The 14,849-nt window shown below is 52.1% G+C and overlaps 1 protein-coding gene across 9 annotated transcripts in view; it reads right to left on the reverse strand.

Annotated features, from left to right (window-relative positions):
- CORO2B (coronin 2B) overlaps positions 1–14,849 on the reverse strand; it is a 137,973-nt gene that overhangs the window by 83,488 nt on the left and 39,636 nt on the right. The window contains exon 1 of one of the 9 annotated variants that reach the window (XM_070622517.1): positions 11,615–12,447. The exons of the other annotated variants lie outside the window; for them this stretch is intronic. The gene's annotated coding sequence lies outside the window, so the exon portion shown is untranslated. Of the gene's footprint in view, positions 1–11,614; positions 12,448–14,849 lie in introns of those variants that run through there. 9 annotated transcript variants of the gene reach the window in all.

Below are 14,849 nucleotides of genomic sequence, written 5' to 3' on the forward strand. Positions count from 1 at the left end.
CAAAATCTCAGGAAATGTGCTCAGTAGGGTGAGGGTGGCGCCGAGGGCAGAGGGTAGAGGGGTTTCTCTCCAACTACTTGGTTAGGATTCTGGAAGGAGAGAGACCACTATTCAGGATGGCCCTGGGCCAAACAATATGTGGCCTCACAGAATGAAGATGGCCAACAGGACAGCCAGACAGAGGGCCAGGCGGGCACTCTTGAGCCTCCCCCCGCTTGAGACTGGTGGAGAGAACCCAGCAGGCAGTTCCCGCAGCCCCGAGGGAGGACATGGAAAGCCCAAGAGCCACAGGCCACCAAGAGGTTGCCATGGTGAGGACAAGCCAACTGCATCAGAGGCTGTGAGGAGACAGTCCAGGCCTGGGGCAAGATGGATAGTGAGACAAAGACCCAGCTGGGGATGGACCCCGCCATCGGGGCCAAGAAGAAATGGACCATGAGTTTGTCAGCTGCAGACTGCAGTGGCAGATGCCCAAAGAATGCCCTGGGATGGAAGAGACTAGCCACACATCAGTGGAGGTAAGCCAGGAATGTCTAAGGACCAGCTCAGAGCCAGAGGTCTCCCTTCCACGGACACCTGAGGTCACATAGGCCCCAGCTGTCTATATCCCCAGATGCCATTTTGAAAAAAAGCCAGAGGAGGAGCTCTGAAAGATGAGCCCTTGCAGTCATTCAAGCTGAAGGCAAATTATCCCAAAGAGGCTGACCTTTACATCACAAGACTGTTGAAATTACCGAATCAGACTGACGCCACTGGGCGGGCCGCACGTGTTGTATCAGAGTGACCCTGCGAGGTGGGGCTCCCTAATGAGCTCACACCAGCTTCGGGGAAAATAAAGAATCTGCATCTTCTTTGCACATCCAAGTTGTCAGGGCCTCCAGGTAAGGCCGTGATGGCTGTGTGCATGGGCCCTGCAAATCCCATCACAAGGAAGAAGTGGCTGCAGAAGCAAGAGTGGAGTAAGAGAGCTCTCATTACCATCGCAGCGTCTTGAGCAGACAACAAGATAACCGGGGGATCCCGAGCCCTGGGAGCTCTGAAACATCACTGCAGGCTTCTGATGTCTGGTCGTGTGGCTACCCCCGGGAGCCCGTGAAGCCTGCCCGCTGGCCACTCTCCTGCCTCCCATTACTAACAGTAGACAGACGGAGTCTGTTTCTAGCAACCAACACAGAACCCACTTGAATGATGAGGAGGGACGACATGTGGCCTTCCCTGGGCAGCAGTCCTGAGCCATTCCAGCAGCCAGTCTACACTGCCAAGTGTCTATACTGGCAAGTGGAAGCATCTGATCCCTGGCAGCTCAAGAGAAGGGGCTCTCCTCGTGCAGGTGTGTCAGGACTTTCTTCCGTGTGGTTGCTTGTGTCAAGAGGCTAATGCACTGACCCCATGGGTCTCTGACCACCCTATCCCTGGGGACTTGCCTTTCCTGAGCACCTGCAGCGCTTCCTGGCTGCAGCTCCAGGGGGCACCTGGTGTGCACTTCACGGTTTGACTGGCTCTGTTCACATGTACAGAGAAGGCTCTAGAAGGCTCTAAGCTGGCCCACATGCAAGTTCTGAAGGTTGGAAAGAGCAGGAACTAAGAAATCAGATAGACCTAGCTTTAAATTCTAGTGGCGCCACTTACTAGGTAGGTCCCACCCAGACTTTGGACAAGTTCAGCAGGTTTTTGGAACTTGCATTCTCATCTTAAAAAGGGAGGATAACAGTGCCTACTTCTCAGGGCAGTTCCCATCCTTTTGGTCTCCCTCAGGGTGCCCTGCACACACACTCAGCAGCCAATCGTTGGGTAAGCGACTGGCTTTTTTGGGATGTGGGGGAGGGAGTCAAGCACAGCTTCAGGACTGTTCCATGATTCTGCCATCTGGATGTTCCCTGGGAGCAGTGGGACAAGTGCCTGGAAACGGGAGGTGTGGCAGATGCTGCTGACTGGCTACATGCCAGCCCTTCCCACCCCCTTCCACCCACCGCAGGAAGGATGCTTACTCTCCCAGCATCCCTCACACTTAGGAGAGGCCCTATGACCCAGTTTTGTGCTGGGGGACTTCTGAGAAAGCTTTTTTCTTATTAATAAAAGAAGAGAGAATCATAAAAAAAAAAAAAAGCTCTTTCTTGATATACCGGTGGATGCACTGCTTCCTGCCTTTGTTTGTGTTTGAGAATGTAAGGCCTGGAACTGTGGCATCTTGGGCCCATGAGATGATAAGTCCATGATCAAAAGCCAAAATGAGGAAGAGGCAAACAGAAGGACAGACAAAGCCTACATCGTTAATGACACTGTTGAGCCACAAAACCAACGCCAGGAGCTCCTCCTTGGGCCTCTTGTCCAATAAGCCATAAACATGCCCACAGCTTGAGTCATTCTTGGTTGACATTTTTGTTACTTGCAGCCAAAATCATCCCAACTGACGAGAGATGAAGAAGAGAGGGCAGGAGGTGGCGAACGTCTGACTCTTTGGACACTGCCCATGACCTGTGTCCACGAGGTCTCCGTGTCTCAGAGGCCCTGCCCCCACAGCCAAAACCCCAGCCATCATGAGGAGGCCTAGAGCCCACACAGGCCTGCCCATGCCCAGCAAGCCTGCCCCCGCCAGAAGGCCAAGAAAACCAAGGGCCCCTCCATTCCCTTCCCAGCTTTCCTCGCGTCTCTCAGCAGAGTCCCTCAGGGTGGGCTGACACGGCCGCCTCTGCCTCCTGTGCGGTTGCTGGAAAAGTTGCACAGCTCGGGGGGTAATAATGATGACCATTGGGGGAAAAAGCAATAATGAGATTCATACTGTCTGCTGCTACACAGCCACCCACATGGCCCCTCTAGGGTCCAGCAACACCGTCAAGACTTGGAAGGAGATTCCCCCTCTCTTTATTGATTCCCCTGAATGCTGTCACTACTACGGAAACCGTGGAGGAGGGGTGGAGATGGAAACGAGGTAATGCGTGTAAAATGTCTGGCCCAGTGCCTAGTGGGCACTGAGCAAAGAGACACCCTCCCTCTTCCCTTCCAATGTAACAGCAATGCAGGTGACAAAACATGGCCGCTGGGCAGCTCCTGGAGGGTGGCGGTGCCTCTGCAGGTACCCTCCCACGGTCCTTCCGGGATTCTTGCTTTTTGGAGTACTCTTTCTCCCTTCCCTCATGGTATTCACACACACACACACACACACACACACACACAACATGCACACACACACACAGCTGACTCAAGAGCCCACCCCCCCTGACTCTAGTGAGCTGGGGTCATGGTCATGGGGCCAGGGTTCTCAATTAGCATCTTCTTCAGGCCCATCCAAATCTTGCTGATCTGGTCCCCACAGAGGCTGCTCCTGTCACTCACCCTTCTGCTGGTCCCCTGTCTATTTCACAAGCGCATTGCGAAGCCCCTGAAGTTGCTCAATGCTCAGCCTTTCCGTACACAACATTGCATCCCAGTCCTGGTCCCAGCTGTGCTCTTGCTTCAGGCCCCCCTGGTCACTGTGAAAGTCAAAGCTGCAGTTCCCTAAGTGCCAACCCATTGGCATCATCTGGCCTCTGCAGACTCACCTCTGCAGGCTTACCTCTGCAGGTAAAGTCTCTCTGTTCAACCCCTCCATAGAGTCAGGACCACCCCAGTCTATAGGGCACTTTTGTAAACACAGAAAAAGGTGCCCCTTCCTCTGGGCAGATGCAGCTCCAGATCGGAGCCCACAGCTTGGTGAGTGGAACATGGGCTGGATTTCAGCCCCTACTTGCTCCTCTGCCAGGCGCCCTTGTACAGGGCACAACTCGTACAACTGTACATGGCGGCCACGCAGGGAGCCTTTCCAATTACTCTCCTGTATCTCTGACCTAAATGCTACTCTCGGTTATTGACTGCTCCGGAACTTCCAATGTGAAGCAGCCCAGCTCAGGGGGCAACAACTTTATAAAACCCCAAGACCTACTTTGTCCTCCTCAGCATAGTCCCATGGCTCACCCAGCAGCTCCTTGCAGGTCTCATCTCCCGGGCTCTTCTCTGCTAACCCTAGTTACAGTCATAACTCCTCTGCCGCCCAATTCCAATTCATTCCTCCCTGCCCCATCTGGAGGGGAATCACACAGCTGTCCCCGGAGACACGGGGGACCCTCCCTCCTATGTTCTCATCCCCTGGTTAGAGGCCTTTCTCTACCACTAACCAGCTCCTGTCTCGGACAGTTGCTTTACTCCTCAGGGCCGTGTCTGTCCAATGGGGCTAAGAGTGGTGCTTCGTCATGGATTTGATGTGGGGAGTAAATGAGAAAATGCATGTAAAATGCTCATGACATCACCTGGCACGCTGTGTGCTTAATACAGTAGCTACTGTCAAGTCTTTGACTGCACTCCTCTTGTTTCCTTGTTTATAACATGGATAAAGCAATATATTGCATACTTCAATGTATTTGACGCTTAGAGTTGTACCTGCTGTGTGTCAGGTACCGTTCTAAGCTTCTTGAAAATATTAACTTGATCCTCATAGCAACCCAATGAGGTAGGTGCAGAGGTTAAGGTCACCTAGGGAAGAGGCAGAGGAGGGATTTGAAGCCAGGCTTTCCAGCTCCACTGGGTGTGTCCTTGACAAGCAGCCTCTGGGGCTCCTCAATGGCTGTTGTGGGGGTTAAATGAGATAATGCAGGCAAAGTGTTTGACACGAAGACATTCCACACGTGGTCGTTATGTTAATGCCTGGTTATTGTTGAACGTTCATCATCGTTATTACTAATATATGCAGAGTGCCCACCGAAATCAAGCTGCCCCTCTTTCTCTTTCTCCCTCCCTCCCGCGCTGATGGTCTGCGTTGTGGTGGTGGGCAGGAGCCTTGGCCCTCTGTGTAGAAGGCTTCCTGCTGGGTCCCAGTGTGTGGGCAGGGAGAGAAGATTTCCGGTACAAAGGAGAGGGCAGACAACTCCCTCAGCACAGAGCCTCGCGGACTGGGGGTACATCTGACACACAGCAAATCATGCTGGCGACAGTCGGGAGAGGCTGGGAGATGAGGGTAAGCACTGGGGCCCGGGGCAGAAAGGAAGCCATCCCCATGAGCCTGGGGGTCTGCAGGGTGAGGAAGCAGATGGAGAGAGACCAGGCTGTCCTGCAAGATTCAACTCAGCAAATGACTGAGCCACCGAATACCATCTCTGAGGCTCACTTCCTCCAGGAAGTCTTTCTAGATCTCCCAGTCATCAACCCCTTCTTCCCCTCTGCTCCCAGAACACTTTATCTTTCTAGCCCTGCCCTGCCTATATTATACCTACTTTATTTTAGATACACATCACAAAGAGGCCAAATGACTCTGACTATAGGCTCCAGGAGAGCAGGGACCAGATCTGCATTACCTATCTCCCCTACAGGGCCTTTCAAACAGTCGAGGCTTAGGGAATGCCTGTTGAGTGAATAGTGAGTGAATGAGGCACAGTTCCCGCCCACTTCGGGCCTCTCTCTTCTGCGCCCTCATCACTGCAGGGCTGCAATGTGGTTGGTGAGACCTCAGAGTGGGCCTGGGAGGTAAACACCACGAGGGCTCAGCTGAATGTGGAGAGACCATGGGGGAGGCTGCGGCTCCTTCCCACTGAGGACGAGGGCTCTGCCTCACCAGGAGGAGGGTAGCACCACGCCCCAGGCCACCGTTCCTTCCCTGGCCCTGGCTTCGGCGAGCACCCAGTCATCCCCTCAGGCCGGAACGCAGCCCAGGTCTGTCCAGGAGCCTCTCCTGCTCATGTCACCCTACCCTGCCCCACAGACAAAGACCAGACTTGTCACAGTGCTTCTCGGCCAATCATCACCCTGGGTCTCCTCTCTCACTGACTCCATGTGCTGCAATCAGACTCAGCTCATTGTTTCAGGCGCTGCTCACCTCCCCCCCCAAGTCCAAAATGGTCCAAGGGGACACTTGCCCTCTCCTCTCGGGGTCCTGGAATCCTACCTGTCTCTCCCGCACAGCCCCAGTGCCCTCCCCGCAACACACACCTTCCCAGGCAACCCCACCCACACGCTCCTTCCTCCTGGGGCCTGCACACACTTAAGGTCTCTTCACAGGGCTGTGGTCGCCCTGCTTTGGTGCCTTGCTTTTCCCACATTCAGGTCTTTCCTCCCCGTGGAGGAATTCCCTGTGGGTTAGGATGATGTCCCAGTCATCTTCAAATCCCCCCTACGAAACCCACCCAGGGGAAAATGATCAATACACACAATTAAAGTAAAACAAACAACCATGCAAAAATGAAACGTAATAAGTACTAAGTAATTTAACAAATAACACTTAGTGCCTACTGTGTGCCAGGCACTGTTAGAAGCAGTTTACATGAATTAACTAATTTAGTCCTTATTATCCTTATGAGGCTGACATTATCGTGCCCATTTTGCAGATACAAGAATGGAGGCAGAGAGACCGTAAGTATCCTGCTAAGGTCCTGCGGTTAACAGTGGTGGGACTGGCAGCTAAACTCGGGAGTCTGCACTCAGAGCCGGGCACTGCACCCCCGTCAGTAATTGCTCAGTGGCTCAGTGGTACGTGGTCTCTTACCTGCTCTCCAAATCCACACTCTGTGCAGGGAGGCTGGCAGGGAGGCAGGGCTGGAGAGGCGCGGCTGGGCCCCGCCTCTGGCCACATGTCCCGGCCACTCTCTTAAGCCGTGTTCTCAGCCCTTGCAGCACCTTAAATTGATCGGGAGGGATCTTTTTTCATAAGTACGGACACCTGGGCCACCCCGGCCAAAGAGCCAGAATTGATGACGAGGCCTGGGCATCAGTATTTTGAAGAGCTCCCCATGGTGGCTCTAAAGGCAGTGATTCCCGTGGGCTCCCTGGCTCTGACTTGCTACCTCCTCCCCTCACTCAGAGGCTGGGAGTTCTGCAGCGGTGTCATCCAGGCTGCTGTCTTCTCCTTTCTGTCCACATCACTCCTCCCCAGAAGGCCCAGAGCAGGCCAAAAGAGCAGAACTCAACCCAGTCATGGCCCCAGACCCACTGACATGCAGCCGGAGGGGGCCTCTGGGAGTATGAATGTGGTCTGGAGTAGTCTCAAGAGTTTCTTTCACTTTCTCGAGGACACTGAACGTTCCCTTCTCAGTATTTCCATCCTTAAGGCTTAATGACACAGTCCCAACTGCCTGGTGACGGGTGCTGTTTTTCCATTATTTATATGTTTGTGCAACGGTCTTCCATTCTTCTTGGGAGCCGGCTTTGATGATTTTACTTGCAGGGCCCTTATGCACATTCAGTCCGCCAAGCACATCTGATGGTGAGGGCAGAGAGCCCCAGAGCCCTGGGCCCCCAAGGGACAGGTGAGCTGCTGGAGACAGGGCCACAACTTGACCCCCAAAGGGCGTAGCAAGACTCCTAGGACGAGGGAGAGTTAGGGCTTTGGTAGAGTAGATTACGAGAACAAAACAATCCCGGGGCAGTGCCGACTTCCTAATCTGAAACTAGAGCATCTCAGGGTCAAGTCCGTGAAAGGAATTGATAATGAATCAACCACTGTGCCCAAAGTGCCCGCCCAGACCCGCTGACCCGTCATTCTCCACCGAGTCCGGCCTCCTCCACGCCCATATCCCTTGCTCATGCTGATCCTTCCGAATGGCAATGTCCTGTCTGATGGGCAAACTCCTACTCATGCGTCAAGGCCCACCTCAAGGTCATCTCATCTGGGGAGCCTTTCCTGATAGTCCTAGGTACGAGGTATAGTACTATCTTCTCAAAATACCGTTTTGCACGGCTCAGGGAGCCCTTACCCCATGTGCAGTTTCTGTTCTACAAGGCTGGTTCCTCCCACTAGAATATGACCAACTCAGGGGCACGAATCCTTCCTCTTTGCATCCCCAGCACTTAGAGCAGTTTCAGCTGCAGGCCATGAGACAGAGATCCACAGATTCAATCTGGCCTGCAGATGTGAGGGCTGGCACAGTGATTAAAACTGTTCTGCATTAGTTGCCAACATTAAAAAAATCAGGATACTTCACATAAAAATCCAGAATTCTTTCTTTTCTTGAAAAACCAGAAATCAGAAGATCTGGGCCCACGTTCCCACTGCTGCACCCCAGAGGGGAGGGGCTGCTCCAGGGAAGGCCCAGCCACCTCCCTCATTGAGGCTCTTGTCTGAGTCTGGCACACACTGGAACTATGTGCCCTGCGAGGGGCACGCAGTAGGTAATTTTTGAAGCAGCCAGTGCAGAAAGATCCACATGCGAGTCAAACAAACTGCCTTTCTTGCTAGATAGCATTTCTGGATGAAAGCTAGGGACAATTAAACTACCCCAGGAAGACCAACTGTGGCACATCCATACGATGGAACACAACTCAGCAACAAAAAGGGATAAACTACCGAAACCCCCGACACCACGGACGAGTCTCAGATACATTATGCTGCGTGAAGCGAGCCAGACAGAAGGGCTGCACGGATCACTCCATTGATACGACATTCTGGAAAAGACAAAACTATAAAGGCAGGAAACAGATCAGTGGCCAGGCCTGGTGCTGGGAGGAGGGGGCGACTACAAAGGGGCAGGAGGGACTGCTGTGGGGGAGTGATGGAAAAGTTCTCTATCGTGACTGTCACGGTGGTTACACAACTGTAGGCACTTCTTGAAACACACAGAACTGTACGCTAAAAAGGATGACTATTACTGCATGTCAGTTATACCTCAAGAAACATGACTTTTAAGCAAATCACCTCAAGGAATTTTCGCCCTCGTCCTTGGTACAGAAAGCTGCACACCAGAAACTGTGGTGAGCTTCCAGAGCAGAGATTCGAGGCCTTGTCTGATGGATGAGGAGACCTGAGTCCCTTCACCCACACGCTGGCATGCTCTGGGCACCCACTGCAAGGAACCTTAGTGTGGCGTAGAGGAAAGGTCTGTGGGAATGCTGCCGCTCGTCCCCTAAGGTCCCCACTGTGGGCAGGTGTGGCCTTCCCTCACCGGCATCGAAGTTAAAAACAGAGACCTTCCCCGGCCCCATCCCCGACCCACGGAATCAGAATCTCTGGGGGTGGACCCCAGGAACCTGTCGGAGTGATGTTTGCAAAGCGCCTCAGGCGGTTCCAATGCACAATTAATATTGGAGATACATCATCTCTTGGTTTTAGGCCCAAAGATAGTGGTTCAAAACATGAATTCCAGACTGGGGAAAACACTGAATGGTACCTTTCAAAGACCGATGATGTGCACATCACTATTGTTATCTGCGTCAGTAACTGCGTTCACTGTTGATTCTAATATCTAACCTTGGTGGGGCGCTTCAGGCTTGCAAAGCCCCCTGCCATGAATACCCCATGGAAGCCAGGCAGCTGGGGGCTTTTGTTACCCTTGTTGGTTGGAGGAGGAAACGGAATCAGAGAGAGAGGTCAGGTCACCTGCCAAGATGGGGCAGGGGCCAGGATCCACGGCCCCCATCCTTTGAGTCCATCATCCTGCCCCTGGGGCTCGAAATTCTCCTTCCCACTAGAGGCTGAACTGAGGAGGGCTGGGGAGAGGGAGGAATCAGAAAGGGTTTCCTCAACCCAGCCATCACGAAACCTGTTTGTGCTCCCTGTGCCCAGTCTCCAAGTGGCTGCTGGAATCCATGTCAGCATTGGGGAGTGGGGGCTGCTCAAGGCGCCCACCTCCAATCTCACTTGCCTAGCAAGTGGTACAAACTGGATTCACCAGGGGGCTGTGATCCAGCACGCAGGAATCGCACCCAGCCCACTCACCCACCTCTGCCGCTCCCCAGGGGACCAGGCTCCTGGGTGCTGGCATGGAGAAGCCCGGCAGGATTTCCAGAGCAAAGGAAGCTGAAGACCGCCCTTGCCTTCTCCCACCAAGTAACCCGCACTGCCTGAGATGACTCCTGGACATTGCCCAGGATGGCCTCAGTTGACATTGCCACTGGGAGAGGCTGGCCTCACCCACTCTGTCCCTTTGGGATGGGATAGGGTGGGGCTGAGGAGATGGGGTAAACATGGCTGTGGGTGGGGAGGGCTGGAGGTCACTCATGTCAGCTTGCACATGTTGGATACTGCCAGGGTTCCCGCAGGACATTCCAGTGGTGGTGCAAAGGGCCCAGAGTCTCGCTCCAGCTGCTTCAGCTCTGGCCCCAGCTCTACCGCTCTGGCAAGTCCCAGGGCCTCAATTTCAGAGGCAATACAGGGTGGAGGTGAAAAGAGCTGGGCCACTCCCTCGCTGTGTCACCCCAAGCAAGTAACATGACTTCTCTGAGCCTGCTTCCCCACCCATAAAATGGAGATGATATTAACAGTGCTTGCTTCATAGGGTTGATGTGAAGATTAGACTCCATAAAGTACATAAAGGCCTCTATAAATTTTAGCTATCGCCATTGCCACCACCATCCTCAGTTTCCCAGTCCGTTAAAAGGGAATAATCCTAATCCCTGCCACGCCGACCTCACCGGGCTGTAGTGAGATAAGGAAAACAAAACTGCAAACTCCACGAGGACAGAGTCTATGTCTGCCTTGTCCCCTAATGCATCTCCAGGATCTAGAATAATTCCTGGCTATGGTAGGTGCTCAGCAAATGTCTATGAATGAATGAATGAATGAGTGAATGAATGAACAAAGGAATGAGTGGAGTGTGGGGATGTTCTTGTGACTGAAGATATTCCATTGAGGTGAGCTGCTCTTGTTTCCAATGAGTAATCGGTGATGTCCAACGACAGAATGGATTGTGTTGGGAAATAGCAAGTTCCCCATCACTGGAGGCAATCAAAGAAACTGGAAGGTCACTTGGCACAGGCGTCAGAGATGGTCTTACACATCACGCTCAGGCTGAACTAGACGATGCCTCCAGAGTCCTTTCCAGCTCAGGGTGAATGACAGGCTCACCCCTCCCATCTCAACTCCTTCCAGCCACCAGCAGCCCTCAGTCAAGTCTGGTCACCTCACGCTCAAGGGAATGTAAAACCAACCCTCTCGCATCCTCACACTGCGGGCACATACTCCACCCAGACAGCTGGTCTCAAAAACATGCTCATGGCCAGGCACACTTACCCCACTTTGCATACACAGCCACTCACTGAGCAGCTGCCACCATCATCACTAACAACAGTGGCAGCTAATGCACTGAGCACTTGCTACAAACCAGGCTTTGGGCCAACCCCTCCTCCAACTTGATCTCATTTAATTCTCACTCCTAAGAGGAGGGGCTCATTATCCACATCTTAAAGGTGGAAAACCAAGGTCAGAAGGTGAAATGACTGCCCAAGGTCACATGGCTGGTGGCAGCAGAGCTGGGCTTTGAACCCAGCTCTGTCTCACTCTAGAGCCTGCCCTCTTGGGCCACACTGCCTCCCTAACACAAACCGACAAGCAGACAAAGCGAGCCCAGCTGGGTCTCACAAGGCGGCGTCCAGCCCAGCCATCAGCCCAACCTTGAGGGATGGTGGAGCCACCTGGGCGACCAGCTCCATGGGCAAGGCAGAGTCGTGAAGCAAAAGGCACAATCTCCCCTTGGGTGCATGTGCGCTGGTCTCCAGGTTCATGCAAGGATGGAACCCCAGCCAACTGTGGACTCCTGCTTGGGCGTGAGCAGCACATGGACCCCAGCTTGCAAGTGGTTCCAACCCACCTTTGTAGCTCGTTTTTCCTACCTCCTGCCTAAACCCTACATCCCAGCCAAAGTGGACCCTTCCTGGTTACCTCTGGGCCTTTGCTCAGCCAGTCCCTTGTCAGGAACGCCTCTCCTCTTCTCCCAGCAAATCCTACTCAACAGCACAAGTACAGCTCAGATGTCTCCTGCTCCGTGAAGCCTCTCTGATCCTTGCAAGGGAGAACTCGTGCTCCCTCCATAACATGTGGTCCATTCCTCCATTCCAGCATTTACTGCGTTGTCCTCTGACTAGTTGTTTATGTGTCTGCCTCCCTCGCCAGACTGAGTCCCTTGGGGCCAAGGCAGTGTCTCACTCAATGTGAGAGTCCATCTGTGAGCACAGGGCTGGGCACCCAAAGATGCCCGACGAATGCTGTGATTTCATTCCTGATGCCCAGGAAGGTCCCCATACACGGCGCTGGCAGAGTTTGTGGGGGGTCACATACTTGGGAACGTTCACCGCTGACATCATCCGTCCACACGGAGCCGAGTGACAAGCCCATTAGCAAGCCGGCGAGGAGAACATCTGCGGCTCCTTCAGAAAGCAGTAACTTCCTGGAAGTGGACTGGTGTGGAGTCAGCGATGCATTGTTCACGCAGCTCCCAGGCGGAGCCCGGCCAGCAGACTCTCTCTGATTTCATCACAGACACCGGCTCCTTGCTCGGCCCTGCCCAACACACACAGTGGGAAGGACTGGAAATGCTCTAACCCTGGTCCCGCCACCGCTGGCTGGGTGATGGCAGGCCCATCCGACTCTGGGCCTCAGTTCGTTCATCCACAAGACAGGAGAAACAGCAACCCCAGCTCTGCCTGCCTTATAGGGCTGGAGTAAAAGGGAACAGGTGAGTAAAAGGCAGAAGGCGCCTTGGAAATATAAAAATCATTCAAAAGCAAGAGGCGGGGCCAGATGAGGTTGGAAGAGGAGGGCTCTCTTCATTCCTGTGGCTTAAAATCACCTCCGAGCCGCACGGACAAGGTGCTTTCTGGGCCTCAGTTTTGTCATTTGACAGCTGAGGGGTTGAACCGGGTCAGTGTTTTCCAAACTCCATACTCTGTGTACCACTGCCAACACGCTGCCATCGCTACAAATCACCTGAACCACATTTATCTTAAAATTTTGTTTAAATGGACTCTTTTTAAAATTTAAATATCTGCTTGAGCCTCATTCTAAGCAATTTTAACCACGACACAACCGGTTTGATGTGTTAGCTACATTTTTTTTCTAATACACATCAAATAAATACGTGATGATTAAACCAAACCGTAATCCTCCAGGCCCCCTGAAACCATTCTGTGTGCCACTGCTGATCCACATCCATTCTTTGAGAAACAGAGAGAAAGAGAGAAGACCCTTCAGGCTCTTTCCAGCTCCAACAGCCCAAGGTTTACACTCACACGATGCACTCATCTGGCACCCAGCCCGGGGACAGAGCCCCAGGAGATGGTAAGACAATCCTCACTCTCCAGGAGCTTCCAATCTTGTCTGTGAAAAAATGCTCTCCAATTACTTCAGTGTGTTTTACCTGTATTTAATTTAAAACTTGCTCTAAGGCATTGTACCAAAATGTATATATTACAGCAAGATGAAAAATTAAGTGGGTGATGAAATTCAGATTAAAGGAAAGTGAGGGTAGGAGAAATGAGGCAAGACAAAATGAGGCATAAAAGCCTTACTGGAACTCTCAAATGCTCCCTGGAAGAGTACCACAGATTGGAGCTCTGAGCTCCCTAGCAGCCAAAGTAAAAAGGGAAAACATGATTCGTTCTCATCAGCATTTGATACATGAACAAAGTCCTCAACTACATCCCTAAGATAAATATAACGTAATGGGTCTCTGGGGCTGCTGATCTGGGCAGAAAGATGCTGCTCTTGTCTCCTGACAGGTGTCCCTGCCTCTCCTAAAACCCATCTCCTATGCTGATGCCACCGTGATCTTCCCCCAAAATAAAATTTTGATCATATACAAAAATATATAATGTTTTCCTTTTACTTCCCAAATGAAATTAAAAATTTCAGGCTTGCATTCATGCATCTCTATGAACTAGCCCCAAAATATCTTTAGGGTCACATCTCTTGGTACCTCATATTTAGATCTCAGTGGAACTGCCTGAGTTCAAATCTTGGCTCTACCACGTAGTAGCCATGTGACCTTGGGCAAGTTACAAAACTTCTCTGAGTCTCAGTTTGCTCATCTGTAACATGAAGACATAAAAAGTTCTTGTCTCCTAGGATTATTATGAGACCTGAATGTGGCAACCCAGGAGCAGTGCTGCTCCCCTGCCAGGCGCATCAATGGGAGCTCTTCCGCAGCGCATTCTCATCTCTCCTGGCCTGTGCTCGTGTCAATGCTTCAGCCTGGCTCCTCCTCCCTTTCTCTGTTGACTGAAATCCTGATCATCCAGACCTAGTTCAAGTGCCACTTGAACAGGGGGCCTTCCCTGATCTCCCAATCAAAAGAACCCATTCCTTGCTCTCTTTTCCCACAGCACATAATTTATGTGCAATACAATCTATGCAATCTATGCAACACTCAACCGGTGTTTCTCACCCTGGAGGGTCACCTCCTACTAGGAGGTGATGAAATCCAAGTGGTAGGCTGCTGCCAGCACTTAAAAAAAAGAGACAGAGTAGAAAAGACTACAAAATACCACAGTGCATGGTATGACTTTTGATTTGGTTTTGTATACGTAATATATATTTGTGAATGTGCTTGGTCACAACATAAAATGATTTGCTTATTAGGAGTTGCAGCCAAAATATGTCTGAAAGCCACAGTATTAACTGTGGGTTCCTGGAGGGCACAGATCAAGTCAGGTCCGCCACTGTGTCTCTAGCACTTAGCAACAGAGCCTTGCACATAGTAGGCACTCAAAAAACACTTAGTGAAGTGAACTGAAAATCTAGGACCAGAGAGTGTGTTTACTAGGGCATTCCAGGTGCCCAAGATTCAGGTACAAACACCCATGTCCAGCCACAACTTCTGAGGACCCCACGCAATGACAAGACCCACTCAGCAGGGTGGCAGCCATCCAGTGGGGATTCCAAAATCAAGGTTGTTGAGTGTGGGTGGAAAAGAACAATATGGTTAGTCCCCACTTACCCAACTCCCAAGACTCTACCTTCGTCTCCCACCCCACGGAAGAGACCATGGTGAAGAAAGGCCCAGAGTTTGCTGAGAAGGAACAGACACAAGCACACACTTACACACACATACATGCATGCACACTCACACACATACACGCATATATACTCACAGACATGTAGACATGTTACTCTTCATTTC

Source organism: Equus przewalskii, chromosome 1, assembly GCF_037783145.1.
Source record: "Equus przewalskii isolate Varuska chromosome 1, EquPr2, whole genome shotgun sequence".
In the NCBI taxonomy this organism is placed as follows: Eukaryota; Metazoa; Chordata; class Mammalia; order Perissodactyla; family Equidae; genus Equus; species Equus przewalskii.